Here is a 15,000-nt window from a genome sequence, read left to right as displayed (position 1 = left end):
GGCTCTGCTTTTGGCGCCGGTGCGCCCCAGGAGGCGGGCGGCCGGCGTGGGACCGCCGGTCAGGGTTGGCCCCGGTGGTCGCTGCGGACCCCCGGCGGCCGGTCGACCGGGGAAACCCCCGTGGCCGCGCGCGTCGCCTGGTGCAGTGCGTGGGAAGAGGCGGGTGAGCCGTCTCTGCCGGTGTCACGGGGGCTTGTCACGCTGCTGCTGCCGCTCCTCTCTTTCCCGTCATCGCCAAGGCGGTCAGGCCGGGTGGCGGGGGTGATCTTCCGTTCCGGCGGGCGCCGGTTCGGGTCTTACGGAGGTGCGGAGGTCAACCTGTGCTCTCGGGCGTCGGGCCTCCCGAAGAGCCGGGGCTCGGGCGCGGAGCCCGGCCCGGATTCGGCGAGGAACCCTTTCGTTCGTAGGGGACGCCCGGTTTTCTGACACCTCGGGGGTCGGACGGGGCGAAGGCAAACTCTCTCTCGCCGATGTCCTGGGTCTGCCGCGGGCGCCCGCCCTGGGCGGGTGGCGCCGCGCCGGCCTTAAGCTTTTCCGCTACGCCGCTCCGGAGCTGAAGGGAAGGAAAGACCCCGCGCCTTAGCCGGCGCGGACCCCCTAGGTCCGGCCGAGCGAGGGTCCCTTCCCGCCGGGTCGGCGGCCGTCAGATCGATCGGTGGGTGACCCGCGGGTGACGGGTGACTCGTCCGAGGCTTGCCACGCGACGCGGAGGGGGCTTGTCTCGCAACCGGCGCGTCCTCGCTCTTTTCGCCCCCAGCGGAGATCCACTATCGGCGGCGTGAGAGCTGAGGTCGCAGGGACTTTGTCGGAGACGGATGTCCGAGGCCCTGGTACTCCGACTTTTGGTAAGCTAATTGACACGACCCGCTGTCTCGGACACGGTTCTTGACGGGGGTGTTCAAAAGTATGTCACAGAGAGAGTGTCACCTGTCCCATTACATGAAGACCAACTACTCAAAGTGTCCGACTTTGTGGAACTCCGGCCCGGATCCGGCCGTCAAATTCAACCTCATTCCGGTAGTGCCTTTTCCGCTCCGAGGCCTCCTCCGGGGCCGTCCGACGCCCGGTTCCACGGCGGGACCCCCGACACCGACTCGAGGTGGTACCCCTTTTTGCCGGCCGAGGTGCGCCGCCGCCGGCGTGAGGACGCCGCTCCCCGGTGTGAAAAACGGCCGCCGGAGGAATTTTGAAAGTTGAAAATTTGGCAAAGTGTCGACGGAAGTGCCAACCGCGCCGGCGGGGAGGCGCCCGTCGCCTCGCCCGGGATGGCGGCACCGGCGCCGGGTCGCCGCGCCTGCCAGCGGCCGCTAGTCTCCCCGGACGCCCGGGGGATTTCCCTTCCGCTCCCAGCGGCCGCAGTTCTCCTTCTGGTCCGCCTGGCGGCTGCCTCCGCCGGCTGCCAATCATCTCTCCCCGGCCGCCCGGGGGATTTCCCTTCTGCGCGCCTGTCAGCTCCTGCCAATCATCTCTCCCCGGCCGCCAAGGGGGATTTCCCTTCTGCGCGCCTGGCAGCTCCTGCCAATCATCTCTCCCCGGCCGCCCGGGGGATCTCGTTAAGGTCCGTGTTTCGTGGGGTTTTATTTCAAAGTTTGTCTTTTTTTTCCCCAAAGTGTCTAAGAGCCGATCGGCTCAGCGGGGGGCGCCCGTCGCCTCGCCCGGGATGGCGGCACCGGCGCCGGGTCGCCGTGCCTGCCAGCGGCCGCTCGGGGGATTTCCCTTCTGCGCGCCTGTCAGCTCCTGCCAATCATCTCTCCCCGGCCGCCCGGGGGATCTCTTATGGTCCGTGTTTTATGGGGTTTTTTTTTTGTGCGTTTGACCTTTTTTTCCCCCAAAGCGTCTAAGTGCCGATCGGCTCGGCGGGAGGCGCCCGCCTGAAAACTGCGGCTTGCCACGCGACCTGAAGAGGCTTGTCACGCAACCCGGGGGGGCGGTGCCCTCGCTCTGCCTCCCCCCCGCGGGGATCCGCCGTCGGCGGCCTGTGAGCAGAGTTCACTGGGACTTTGTCAGAGTCGGGTGTCCGATCCCCTGGTACTCTGACTTTTGGTAAGCTAATTGACAGGACTCGCTGTCTCGGACACGGTTCTTGACGGGGGTGTTCAAAAGTAGGTCACAGAGAGAGTGTCACCTGTCCCATTACATGAAGACCAACCACTCAAAGTGTCCGACTTTGTGGAACTCCGGCCCGGATCCGGCCGTCAAATTCAACCTCATTCCGGTAGTGCCTTTTCCGCTCCGAGGCCTCCTCCGGGGCCGTCCGACGCCCGGTTCCACGGCGGGACCCCCGACACCGACTCGAGGAGGTACCCCTTTTTGCCGGCCGAGGTGCGCCGCCGCCGGCGTGAGGACGCCGCTCCCCGGTGTGAAAAACGGCCGCCGGAGGAATTTTGAAAGTTGAAAATTTGGCAAAGTGTCGACGGAAGTGCCAACCGCGCCGGCGGGGAGGCGCCCGTCGCCTCGCCCGGGATGGCGGCACCGGCGCCGGGTCGCCGCGCCTGCCGCGGCCGCTAGTCTCCCCGGACGCCCGGGGGATTTCCCTTCCGCTCCCAGCGGCCGCAGTTCTCCTTCCGGTCCGCCTGGCGGCTGCCTCCGCCGGCTGCCAATCATCTCTCCGGATTTCCCTTCTGCGCGCCTGTCAGCTCCTGCAAATCCTCTCTCCCCGGCCGCTCGGGGAGGCGGGATCTCGCCCTCTGGTAGACGCTAGCAGCCTGCCACCTGCTAGGGACTCGGCCTCTGGCATTACCCAGGCTCCGGCAGCCCTGGGTCGGCCTGGCTTTTCCCAGCCGCCTGGGACGATCTCTCCCTCTGTCCTGGAACCCTGGGCCGGCCTGCCGCCTCAGGCTTAGCCCCCTGGGTCGCCTGGAAGTGGCGCCGCCTTGTGGACGAGCCGGGGAGAGCCGCTCTCCGTTGCCATCCGGTGGATTTTTAGCAAATTGCAGCTTTCCATAGCAAATTGCAGCCTTCCACCTGCTAGGGACTTAGCCTCCGGCATGTACCCAGGCTCTGGTAGCCCTGGGTAGGCCTGGCTTTCCCAGCCGCCTGGGACAAATCTCTCCCTCTCTCCTGGAACCCTGGGCCAGCCTGCCGCCTCAGGCTTAGCCCCCTGGGTCGCCTGGAAGTGGTGCCCTCTTGGTAGACACTTAGCAGAATGCAGCCTGCCACCTGCTAGGGACTTAGCCTCTGGCTTTACCCAGGCTCGGGTAGCCCTGGGTCGGCCTGGCTTTCCCAGCCGCCTGGGACAATCTCTCCCTCTCTCCTGGAACCCTGGGCCGGCCTGCCGCCTCAGGCTTAGCCCCCTGGGTCGCCTGGAAGTGGCGCCGCCTTGTGGACGAGCCGGGGAGAGCCGCTCTCCGTTGCCATCCGGTGGATTTTTAGCAAATTGCAGCTTTCCATAGCAAATTGCAGCCTTCCACCTGCTAGGGACTTAGCCTCCGGCATGTACCCAGGCTCGGGTAGCCCTGGGTAGGCCTGGCTTTCCCAGCCGCCTGGGACGATCTCTCCTTCTTCTCCTGGAACCCTGGGCCAGCCTGCCGCCTCAGGCTTAGCCCCCTGGGTTGCCTGGAAGTGGTGCCCTCTTGGTAGACACTTAGCAGAATGCAGCCTGCCACCTGCTAGGGACTTAGCCTCTGGCTTTACCCAGGCTCGGGTAGCCCTGGGTCGGCCTGGCTTTCCCAGCCGCCTGGGACAATCTCTCCCTCTCTCCTGGAACCCTGGGCCGGCCTGCCGCCTCAGGCTTAGCCCCCTGGGTCGCCTGGAAGTGGCGCCGCCTTGTGGACGAGCCGGGGAGAGCCGCTCTCCGTTGCCATCCGGTGGATTTTTAGCAAATTGCAGCTTTCCATAGCAAATTGCAGCCTTCCACCTGCTAGGGACTTAGCCTCCGGCATGTACCCAGGCTCGGGTGGCCCTGGGTAGGCCTGGCTTTCCCAGCCGCCTGGGTCAATCTCTCCCTCTCTCCTGGAACCCTGGGCCAGCCTGCCGCCTCAGGCTTAGCCCCCTGGGTCTCCTGGAAGTGTCGCCCTCTGGTAGACACTTAGCAGAATTCAGCCTGCCGCCTGCTAGGGACTCAGCCTCCGGCATGTACCCAGGCTCGGGTAGCCCTGGCTTTCCCAGCCGCCTGGGACAATCTCTCCCTCTCTCCTGGAACCCTGGGCCAGCCTGCCGCCTCAGGCTTAGCCCCCTGGGTCGCCTGGAAGTGGTGCCCTCTCGGTAGACACTTGGCAGCATGCAGCCTGCCACCTGCTAGGGACTTAGCCTCTGGCTTTACCCAGGCTCGGGTAGCCCTGGGTCGGCCTGGCTTTCCCAGCCGCCTGGGACGATCTCTCCCTCTCTCTCCTGGAACCCTGGGCCGGCCTGCCGCCTCAGGCTTAGCCCCCTGGGTCGCCTGGAAGTGGCGCCGCCTTGTGGACGAGCCGGGGAGAGCGGCTCTCCGTTGCCATCCGGTGGATTTTTAGCAGAATGCAGCCTGCAACCCGAGTGCTGGCGCCGCCTTGTGGACGAGCCGGGGACTGCGGCTCTCCGTTGCCATCCGGTGGATTTTTAGCAGATTGCAGCCTTCCACCTGCTAGGGACTTAGCCTCCGGCATGTGCCCAGGCTCGGGTAGCCCTGGGTAGGCCTGGCTTTCCCAGCCGCCTGGGACGATCTCTCCCTCTTCTCCTGGAACCCTGGGCCAGCCTGCCGCCTCAGGCTTAGCCCCCTGGGTTGCCTGGAAGTGGTGCCCTCTCGGTAGACACTTAGCAGAACGCAGCCTGCCGCCTGCTAGGGACTTATCCTCTGGCTTTACCCAGGCTGGGGTGGCCCTGGGTCGGCCTGGCTTTTTTCCCAGCCGCCTGGGACAATCTCTCCCTCTCTCCATGAACCCTGGGCCGGCCTGCCGCCTCAGACTTCCCCTTCCGCTCCGAGCGGCCGCAGTTCTCGTTCTGGTCCGCCTGGCAGCTACCTCCGCCGGCTGCCAATCATCTCTCTCTCTCTCTCCCCCCGGCCGCCCGGGGGAACTTCCCTTCTGCGCGCGCCTGGCAGCTACCTCCGCCTGCCAATCATCTCTCCCCCGGCCCTCCCGGGGGACCTCCCTTCTGCGCCGGCCGGCCGGCCGGCCGGCTGCAGTTCTCACTGGTCCGTGTTGTATGGGGTTTATTAAAATGTCGGTCTTTTTCCCCCAAAGTGTCTAAAAGTGCCGATCGGCTCGGCGGGAGGCGCCCGTCGCCTCCCCCGGGATGGCGGCACCGGCGCCCTCTCGCCGTACCTGCCAGCGGCCGCTCGTCTCCCCTGGCCCGCGCCGGGGGATTTCCCTTCTGCTCGGAGCGGCCGCAGTTCTCCTTCTGGTCCGCCTGGCGGCTGCCTCCGCCTGCTGCCAATCATCTCTCCCCGGCCGCACAGGGGGACTTCCCTTCTGCGCGCCTGGCAGCTCCTGCCAATCATCTCTCCCCGGCCGCCCGGGGGATCTCACCGAGGTCCGTGTTTCGTGGGGTTTTATTTCAAAGTTTGCCTTTTTTATTTTTTATTTTTTTCCCCAAAGTGTCCGAGAGCCGATCGGCTCAGCGGGGGGCGCCCGTCGCCTCGCCCGGGATGGCGGCACCGGCGCCCTCTCGCCGTACCTGCCAGCGGCCGCTCGTCTCCCCTGGCCCGCCCGGGGGATTTCCCTTCTGCTCGGAGCGGCCGCAGTTCTCATTCTAGCGCGCAGGGCAGCTCCTGCCAATCATCTCTCCCTTCCGCGACCAGCCGGAAGCGGTTCTCATTGGTCCGTGTTTCGTTGGTTATTTATTTTTCAAAGTTTGACTTTTTCTTTTTTTTTTCCCCAAAAGTGTCTAAAAGTGCCGATTGGCTCGGCGGGAAGCGCCCGCCTGAAAACCGAGGCTTGCCACGCGACCTAAAGAGGCTTGTCTCGCAACCCGGGGGGGCGGTGCCCTCGCTCTGCCTCCCCCCCGCAGGGATCCGCCGTCGGCGGCCTGTCAGCAGAGTTCACTGGGACTTTGTCAGAGTCGGGTGTCCGATGCCCTGGTACTCTGACTTTTGGTAAGCTAATTGACAGCACACGCTGTCTCGGACACGGTTCTTGACGGGGGTGTTCAAAAGTAGGTCACAGAGAGAGTGTCACCTGTCCCATTACATGAAGACCAACCACTCAAAGTGTCCGACTTTGTGGAACTCCGGCCCGGATCCGGCCGTCAAATTCAACCTCATTCCGGTAGTGCCTTTTCGGCTCCGAGGCCTCCTCCGGGGCCGTCCGACGCCCGGTTCCACGGCGGGACCCCCGACACCGACTCGAGGTGGTACCCCTTCGTGCCGGCCGAGGCGCGCCGCCGCCGGCGTGAGGGCGCCGCTCCCCGGAGTGAAACACGGCCGCCGGAGGAATTTTGAAAGTTGAAAATTTGACTAAGTGTCGACGGAAGTGCCATATGCGCCGGGCGGGAGGCGCCCGTCGCCTCGCCCGGGATGGCGGCGCCGGCGCCGGCTCGCCGCGCCTGCCAGAGGCCGCTCGTCTCCCCGGAGGCCCGGGGGATTTCCCTTCTGCTCGGAGCGGCCGCAGTTCTCCTTCTGGTCCGCCTGGCAGCTACCTCCGCCGGCTGCCAATCATCTCTCTCCCCGGCCCGGGGGGGACGACTCTCCCTTCTGCGCGTGCGCGCCTGTCAGCTCCTGCAAATCGTCTCTCCCGCCGCCCGCCGAGGGTGACTTCCCTTCTGCGCGTGCGCGCCTGTCAGCTCCTGCCAATCATCTCTCCTCTCTCCCCGCGGCCGCCCGGGGACTTTCCCTTCTGCGCGCGCGCGTGCGCGCCTGTCAGCTCCTGCAAATCGTCTCTCCCCCCGGCCGCCAAGGGGGATTTCCCTTCTGCGTGCGCGCCTGTCAGCTCCTGCAAATCCTCTCTCCCCGGCCGCTCGGGGAGGCGGGATCTCGCCCTCTGGTAGACGCTAGCAGCCTGCCACCTGCTAGGGACTCGGCCTCCGGCATTACCCAGGCAACGGCAGCCCTGGGTCGGCCTGGCTTTTTCCCAGCCGCCCGGGACGATCTCTCCCTCTCTCCTGGAACCCTGGGCCGGCCTGCCGCCCTCAGGCTTAGCCCCCTGGGTCGCCCGGAAGTGGCGCCGCCTTGTGGACGAGCCGGGGAGAGCGGCTCTACGTTGCCATCCGGTGGATTTTTAGCAAATTGCAGCTTTCCATAGCAAATTGCAGCTTTCCATAGCAAATTGCAGCTTTCCACCTGCTAGGGACTTATCCTCTGGCTTTACCCAGGCTGGGGTGGCCCTGGGTCGGCCTGGCTTTTTTCCCAGCCGCCTGGGACGATCTCTCCCTCTCTCCTGGAACCCCGGGCCGGCCTGCCGCCCTCAGGCTTAGCCCCCTGGGTCTCCTGGAAGTGTCTCCCTCTGGAAGTCACTTAGCAGAACGCAGCCTACCGCCTTGCTAGGGACTTAGCCTCTGGCTTTACCCAGGCTAGGGTAGCCCTGGGTCGGCCTGGCTTTTTTCCCAGCCGCCCGGGACGATCTCTCCCTCTCTCCTGGAACCCTGGGCCGGCCTGCCGCCCTCAGGCTTAGCCCCCTGGGTCGCCTGGAAGTGGCGCCGCCTTGTGGACGAGCCGGGGAGAGCGGCTCTCCGTTGCCATCCGGTGGATTTTTAGCAGAATGCAGCCTGCAACCCGAGTGCTGGCGCCGCCTTGTGGACGAGCCGGGGACCGCGGCTCTCCGTTGCCATCCGGTGGATTTTTAGCAGAATGCAGCCTTCCACCTGCTAGGGACTTAGCCTCCGGCATGTATCCAGGCTCGGGTAGCCCTGGGTAGGCCTGGCTTTCCCAGCCGCCTGGGACAATCTCTCCCTCTCTCCTGGAGCCCATGGCCGGCCTGCCGCCCTCAGGCTTAGCCCCCTGGGTTTCCTGGAAGCGTCTACCTCTGGTAGACACTTAGCAGAATGCAGCCTTCCACCTGCTAGGGACTTAGCCTCCGGCATGTACCCAGGCTCGGGTAGCCCTGGGTAGGCCTGGCTTTCCCAGCCGCCTGGGACGATCTCTCCCTCTCTCCTGGAACCCTGGGCCGGCCTGCCGCCCTCAGGCTTAGCCCCCTGGGTCGCCTGGAAGTGGCGCCGCCTTGTGGACAAGCGGGGGAGAGCGGCTCTCCGTTGCCATCCGGTGGATTTTTAGCAGAATGCAGCCTGCAACCCGAGTGCTGGCGCCGCCTTGTGGACGAGCCGGGGACCGCGGCTCTCCGTTGCCATCCGGTGGATTTTTAGCAGATTGCAGCCTTCCACCTGCTAGGGACTTAGCCTCCGGCATGTACCCAGGCTCGGGTAGCCCTGGGTAGGCCTGGCTTTTTTCCCAGCCGCCTGGGACGAACTCTCCCTCTCTCCTGGAACCCTGGGCCGGCCTGCCGCCCTCAGGCTTAGCCCCCTGGGTCTCCTGGAAGTGTCTCCCTCTGGAAGTCACTTAGCAGAACGCAGCCTGCCGCCTGCTAGGGACTTAGCCTCTGGCTTTACCCAGGCTAGGGTAGCCCTGGGTCGGCCTGGCTTTTTTCCCAGCCGCCTGGGACGATCTCTCCCTCTCTCCTGGAACCCTGGGCCAGCCTGCCGCCTCAGGCTTAGCCCCCTGGGTTGCCTGGAAGTGGTGCCCTCTTGGTAGACACTTAGCAGATTGCAGCCTTCCACCTGCTAGGGACTTAGCCTCTGGCATTACCCAGGCTCGGGTCGGCCTGGCTGTCCCAGCCGCCTGGGACGATCTCTCCCTCTCTCCTGGAACCCTGGGCCGGCCTGCCGCCCTCAGGCTTAGCCCCCTGGGTCGCCTGGAAGTGGCGCCGCCTTGTGGACAAGCGGGGGAGAGCGGCTCTCCGTTGCCATCCGGTGGATTTTTAGCAGAATGCAGCCTGCAACCCGAGTGCTGGCGCCGCCTTGTGGACGAGCCGGGGACCGCGGCTCTCCGTTGCCATCCGGTGGATTTTTAGCAGATTGCAGCCTTCCACCTGCTAGGGACTTAGCCTCTGGCATTACCCAGGCTCGGGTAGGCCTGGCTGTCCCAGCCGCCTGGGACGATCTCTCCCTCTCTCCTGGAACCCTGGGCCGGCCTGCCACCTCAGGCTTAGCCCCCTGGGTCGCCTGGAAGTGGCGCCGCCTTGTGGGCAAGCGGGGGAGAGCGGCTCTCCGTTGCCATCCGGTGGATTTTTAGCAGAATGCAGCCTGCAACCCGAGTGCTGGCGCCGCCTTGTGGACGAGCCGGGGACTGCGGCTCTCCGTTGCCATCCGGTGGATTTTTAGCAGATTGCAGCCTTCCACCTGCTAGGGACTTAGCCTCTGGCATTACCCAGGCTCGGGTAGGCCTGGCTTTCCCAGCCGCCTGGGACCATCTCTCCCTCCCTCCTGGAACCCATGGCCAGCCTGCCGCCTCAGGCTTAGCCCCCTGGGTCTCCTGGAAGTGTCGCCCTCTGGTAGACACTTAGCAGAACGCAGCCTTCCACCTGTTAGGGACTTAGCCTCCGGCATGTACCCAGGCTCGGGTAGCCCTGGGTAGGCCTGGCTCTCCCAGCCGCCTGGGACGGTCTCTCCCTCTCTCCTGGAACCCTGGGCCAGCCTGCCGCCTCAGGCTTAGCCCCCTGGGTCTCCTGGAAGTGTCGCCCTCTGGTAGACACTTAGCAGAATGCAGCCTTCCACCTGCTAGGGACTTAGCCTCCGGCATGTACCCCGGCTCGGGTAGCCCTGGGTAGGCCTGGCTCTCCCAGCCGCCTGGGACGGTCTCTCCCTCTCTCCTGGAACCCTGGGCCAGCCTGCCGCCTCAGGCTTAGCCCCCTGGGTCTCCTGGAAGTGTCTCCCTCTGGAAGACACTTAGCAGAACGCAGCCTGCCACCTGCTAGGGACTTAGCCTCTGGCTTTACCCAGGCTTGGGTAGCCCTGGGTCGGCCTGGCTTTTTTCCCAGCCGCCCGGGACGATCTCTCCCTCTCTCCTGGAACCCTGGGCCGGCCTGCCACCTCAGGCTTAGCCCCCTGGGTCGCCTGGAAGTGGCGCCGCCTTGTGGATGAGCCGGGGAGAGCGGCTCTACGTTGCCATCCGGTGGATTTTTAACAGAATGCAGCCTGCAACCCGAGTGCTGGCGCCGCCTTGTGGACGAGCCGGGGACTGCGGCTCTCCGTTGCCATCCGGTGGATTTTTAGCAGATTGCAGCCTGCCAGCTGCTAGGGACTAAGTCTCTGGCGTTACCCAGGCTCGGGTAGCCCTGGCTTTCCCAGCCGCCTGGGACAATCTCTCCCTCCCTCCTGGAACCCATGGCCGGCCTGCCGCCCTCAGGCTTAGCCCCCTGGGTCTCCTGGAAGTGTCTCCCTCTGGAAGACACTTAGCAGAACGCAGCCTGCCACCTGCTAGGGACTTAGCCTCTGGCTTTGCCCAGGCTCGGGTAGCCCTGGGTCGGCCTGGCTTTTTTCCCAGCCGCCCGGGACGATCTCTCCCTCCCTCCTGGAACCCTGGGCCAGCCTGCCGCCTCAGGCTTAGCCCCCTGGGTCTCCTGGAAGTGTCGCCCTCTGGTAGACACTTAGCAGAATGCAGCCTTCCACCTGCTAGGGACTTAGCCTCCGGCATGTACCCCGGCTCGGGTAGCCCTGGGTAGGCCTGGCTCTCCCAGCCGCCTGGGACGGTCTCTCCCTCTCTCCTGGAACCCTGGGCCAGCCTGCCGCCTCAGGCTTAGCCCCCTGGGTCTCCTGGAAGTGTCGCCCTCTGGTAGACACTTAGCAGAATGCAGCCTTCCACCTGTTAGGGACTCAGCCTCCGGCATGTACCCAGGCTTGGGTAGCCCCAGCCCGGCCTGGCGCTCGCCGCAGGAAGGCCTCCTCGGGGGCTCCGTTTTTTTGGGGGGTTTTTTTTGTCAAAGTGTCTACGGAAGTGGAAGTTCTCTCAGGGGGAAGCTCCCCTCGGACCCTGCCCAGGAGGGTGAGCCCCGGCCCGGCTTGCCTCCCCTAGGCCCGCCCGCTCCGGAACCCGGTTCTCCCTGCAGACCCCGCCTCGGGGCAACCCTCCAGCTCCCCATCTCCCGGCAGCCGGGGTCAAATACAGCACCACCTCTTCCTTCCGCTGGCCCTCAAGAGTCCTCACCGCTCCCCCAGGCAGGCTTCCACGGGAGGCCGATCGGACCCCGCCATTAAGCCCCCTGACAAACGGCCGTCCCTGGAAGTCTCTCCGGGGCCGACTATTAAGTCCCACCGCCGACCCTCCGGGGCCGACTATTAAGTCCCACCGCCGACCCTCCGGGGCCGACTATTAAGTCCCACCGCCGACCCTCCGGGGCCGACTATTAAGTCCCACCGCCGACCCTCCGGGGCCGACTATTAAGTCCCACCGCCGACCCTCCGGGGCCGACTATTAAGTCCCACCGCCGACCCTCCGGGGCCGACTATTAAGTCCCACCGCCGACCCTCCGGGGCCGACTATTAAGTCCCACCGCCGACCCTCCGGGGCCGACTATTAAGTCCCACCGCCGACCCTCCGGGGCCGACTATTAAGTCCCACCGCCGACCCTCCGGGGCCGACTATTAAGTCCCACCGCCGACCCTCCGGGGCCGACTATTAAGTCCCACCGCCGACCCTCCGGGGCCGACTATTAAGTCCCACCGCCGACCCTCCGGGGCCGACTATTAAGTCCCACCGCCGACCCTCCGGGGCCGACTATTAAGTCCCACCGCCGACCCTCCGGGGCCGACTATTAAGTCCCACCGCCGACCCTCCGGGGCCGACTATTAAGTCCCACCGCCGACCCTCCGGGGCCGACTATTAAGTCCCACCGCCGACCCTCCGGGGCCGACTATTAAGTCCCACCGCCGACCCTCCGGGGCCGACTATTAAGTCCCACCGCCGACCCTCCGGGGCCGACTATTAAGTCCCACCGCCGACCCTCCGGGGCCGACTATTAAGTCCCACCGCCGACCCTCCGGGGCCGACTATTAAGTCCCACCGCCGACCCTCCGGGGCCGACTATTAAGCCCACTGCCAGAGATAGCACTCATGGGAATCTCTCTGGGCCCGACTATTAAGTCCAACTGTGACTTATGCTTGGAAATGTGACTTATGCTTGGAAATGTGACTTATGCTGGCAAATGTGACTTATGCTGGCAAATGTGACTTATGCTGGCAAATGTGACTTATGCTGGCAAATGTGACTTATGCTGGGAAATGTGACTTGTCCTCCCAAATGTGACTTATGCTGGCAAATGTGACTTATGCTGGCAAATGTGACTTATGCTGGCAAATGTGACTTATGCTGGCAAATGTGACTTATGCTGGCAAATGTGACTTATGCTGGCAAATGTGACTTATGCTGGGAAATGTGACTTGTCCTCCCAAATGTGACTTATGCTGGCAAATGTGACTTATGCTGGCAAATGTGACTTATGCTGGCAAATGTGACTTATGCTGGCAAATGTGACTTATGCTGGCAAATGTGACTTATGCTGGCAAATGTGACTTATGCTGGCAAATGTGACTTATGCTGGCAAATGTGACTTATGCTGGCAAATGTGACTTGTCCTCCCAAATGTGACTTATGCTGGGAAATGTGACTTGTCCTCCCAAATGTGACTTATGCTGGCAAATGTGACTTGTCCGCCCGAATGTGACTTATCCAGCTAAATGAGACTTCTCCCTAAGCTGAGCTCCAGGGAGGGTAGCTGGTAGACTGGGGGCTTAATCTTCAGCTTCTACCGGGCTTATGGAGCCCTGAGTCGGCCTGGCTCTCCCAGCCGCCGGGGACAATCTCTCCCTCTCTCCTGGAACCCTGGGCCAGCCTGCCGCCTCAGGCTCGCCCCCCTGGGTCTCCTGGAAGTGGCGCCGCCTTGTGGACGAGCCGGGGAGAGCGGCTCTCCGTTGCCATCCGGTGGATTTTTAGCAGAATGCAGCCTGCAACCTGAATGCTGGCGCCGCCTTGTGGACAAGCCGGGGAGCGCGCCTCTCCGTTGCCATCCGGTGGATTTTTAGCAGATTGCAGCCTTCCACCTGCTAGGGACTTAGCCTCCGGCGTTACCCAGGCTCGGGTAGCCCTGGGTAGGCCTGGCTTTCCCAGCCGCCTGGGACAATCTCTCCCTCTCTCCTGGAACCCTGGGCCTGCCTGCCGCCTCAGGCTTAGCCCCCTGGGTTGCCTGGAAGTGGTGCCCTCTTGGTAGACACTTAGCAGAATGCAGCCTGCCACCTGCTAGGGACTGAGCCTCCGGCATTACCCAGGCTCGGGTAGCCCTGGGTAGGCCTGGCTCTCCCAGCCGCCTGGGACAATCTCTCCCTCTCTCCTGGAACCCTGGGCCAGCCTGCCGCCTCAGGCTCGCCCCCCTGGGTCTCCTGGAAGTGGCGCCGCCTTGTGGACGAGCCGGGGAGAGCGGCTCTCCGTTGCCATCCGGTGGATTTTTAGCAGAATGCAGCCTGCAACCTGAATGCTGGCGCCGCCTTGTGGACAAGCCGGGGAGCGCGCCTCTCCGTTGCCATCCGGTGGATTTTTAGCAGATTGCAGCCTTCCACCTGCTAGGGACTTAGCCTCCGGCGTTACCCAGGCTCGGGTAGCCCTGGGTAGGCCTGGCTTTCCCAGCCGCCTGGGACAATCTCTCCCTCTCTCCTGGAACCCTGGGCCTGCCTGCCGCCTCAGGCTTAGCCCCCTGGGTTGCCTGGAAGTGGTGCCCTCTTGGTAGACACTTAGCAGAATGCAGCCTGCCACCTGCTAGGGACTGAGCCTCCGGCATTACCCAGGCTCGGGTAGCCCTGGGTAGGCCTGGCTCTCCCAGCCGCCTGGGACAATCTCTCCCTCTCTCCTGGAACCCTGGGCCAGCCTGCCGCCTCAGGCTCGCCCCCCTGGGTCTCCTGGAAGTGGCGCCGCCTTGTGGACGAGCCGGGGAGAGCGGCTCTCCGTTGCCATCCGGTGGATTTTTAGCAGAATGCAGCCTGCAACCTGAATGCTGGCGCCGCCTTGTGGACAAGCCGGGGAGCGCGCCTCTCCGTTGCCATCCGGTGGATTTTTAGCAGATTGCAGCCTTCCACCTGCTAGGGACTTAGCCTCCGGCGTTACCCAGGCTCGGGTAGCCCTGGGTAGGCCTGGCTTTCCCAGCCGCCTGGGACAATCTCTCCCTCTCTCCTGGAACCCTGGGCCTGCCTGCCGCCTCAGGCTTAGCCCCCTGGGTTGCCTGGAAGTGGTGCCCTCTTGGTAGACACTTAGCAGAATGCAGCCTGCCACCTGCTAGGGACTGAGCCTCCGGCATTACCCAGGCTCGGGTAGCCCTGGGTAGGCCTGGCTTTCCCAGCCGCCTGGGACAATCTCTCCCTCTCTCCTGGAACCCTGGGCCTGCCTGCCGCCTCAGGCTTAGCCCCCTGGGTTGCCTGGAAGTGGTGCCCTCTTGGTAGACACTTAGCAGAATGCAGCCTGCCACCTGCTAGGGACTGAGCCTCCGGCATTACCCAGGCTCGGGTAGCCCTGGGTAGGCCTGGCTCTCCCAGCCGCCTGGGACAATCTCTCCCTCTCTCCTGGAACCCTGGGCCAGCCTGCCGCCTCAGGCTCGCCCCCCTGGGTCTCCTGGAAGTGGCGCCGCCTTGTGGACGAGCCGGGGAGAGCGGCTCTCCGTTGCCATCCGGTGGATTTTTAGCAGAATGCAGCCTGCAACCTGAATGCTGGCGCCGCCTTGTGGACAAGCCGGGGAGCGCGCCTCTCCGTTGCCATCCGGTGGATTTTTAGCAGATTGCAGCCTTCCACCTGCTAGGGACTTAGCCTCCGGCGTTACCCAGGCTCGGGTAGCCCTGGGTAGGCCTGGCTTTCCCAGCCGCCTGGGACAATCTCTCCCTCTCTCCTGGAACCCTGGGCCTGCCTGCCGCCTCAGGCTTAGCCCCCTGGGTTGCCTGGAAGTGGTGCCCTCTTGGTAGACACTTAGCAGAATGCAGCCTGCCACCTGCTAGGGACTGAGCCTCCGGCATTACCCAGGCTCGGGTAGCCCTGGGTAGGCCTGGCTCTCCCAGCCGCCTGGGACAATCTCTCCCTCTCTCCTGGAACCCTGGGCCAGCCTGCCGCCTCAGGCTCGCCCCCCTGG

Source organism: Leptodactylus fuscus, unplaced genomic scaffold (assembly GCF_031893055.1).
Source record: "Leptodactylus fuscus isolate aLepFus1 unplaced genomic scaffold, aLepFus1.hap2 HAP2_SCAFFOLD_356, whole genome shotgun sequence".
Classification (NCBI taxonomy): Eukaryota; Metazoa; Chordata; class Amphibia; order Anura; family Leptodactylidae; genus Leptodactylus; species Leptodactylus fuscus.
Note: the sequence above shows the minus strand (reverse complement) of the source record.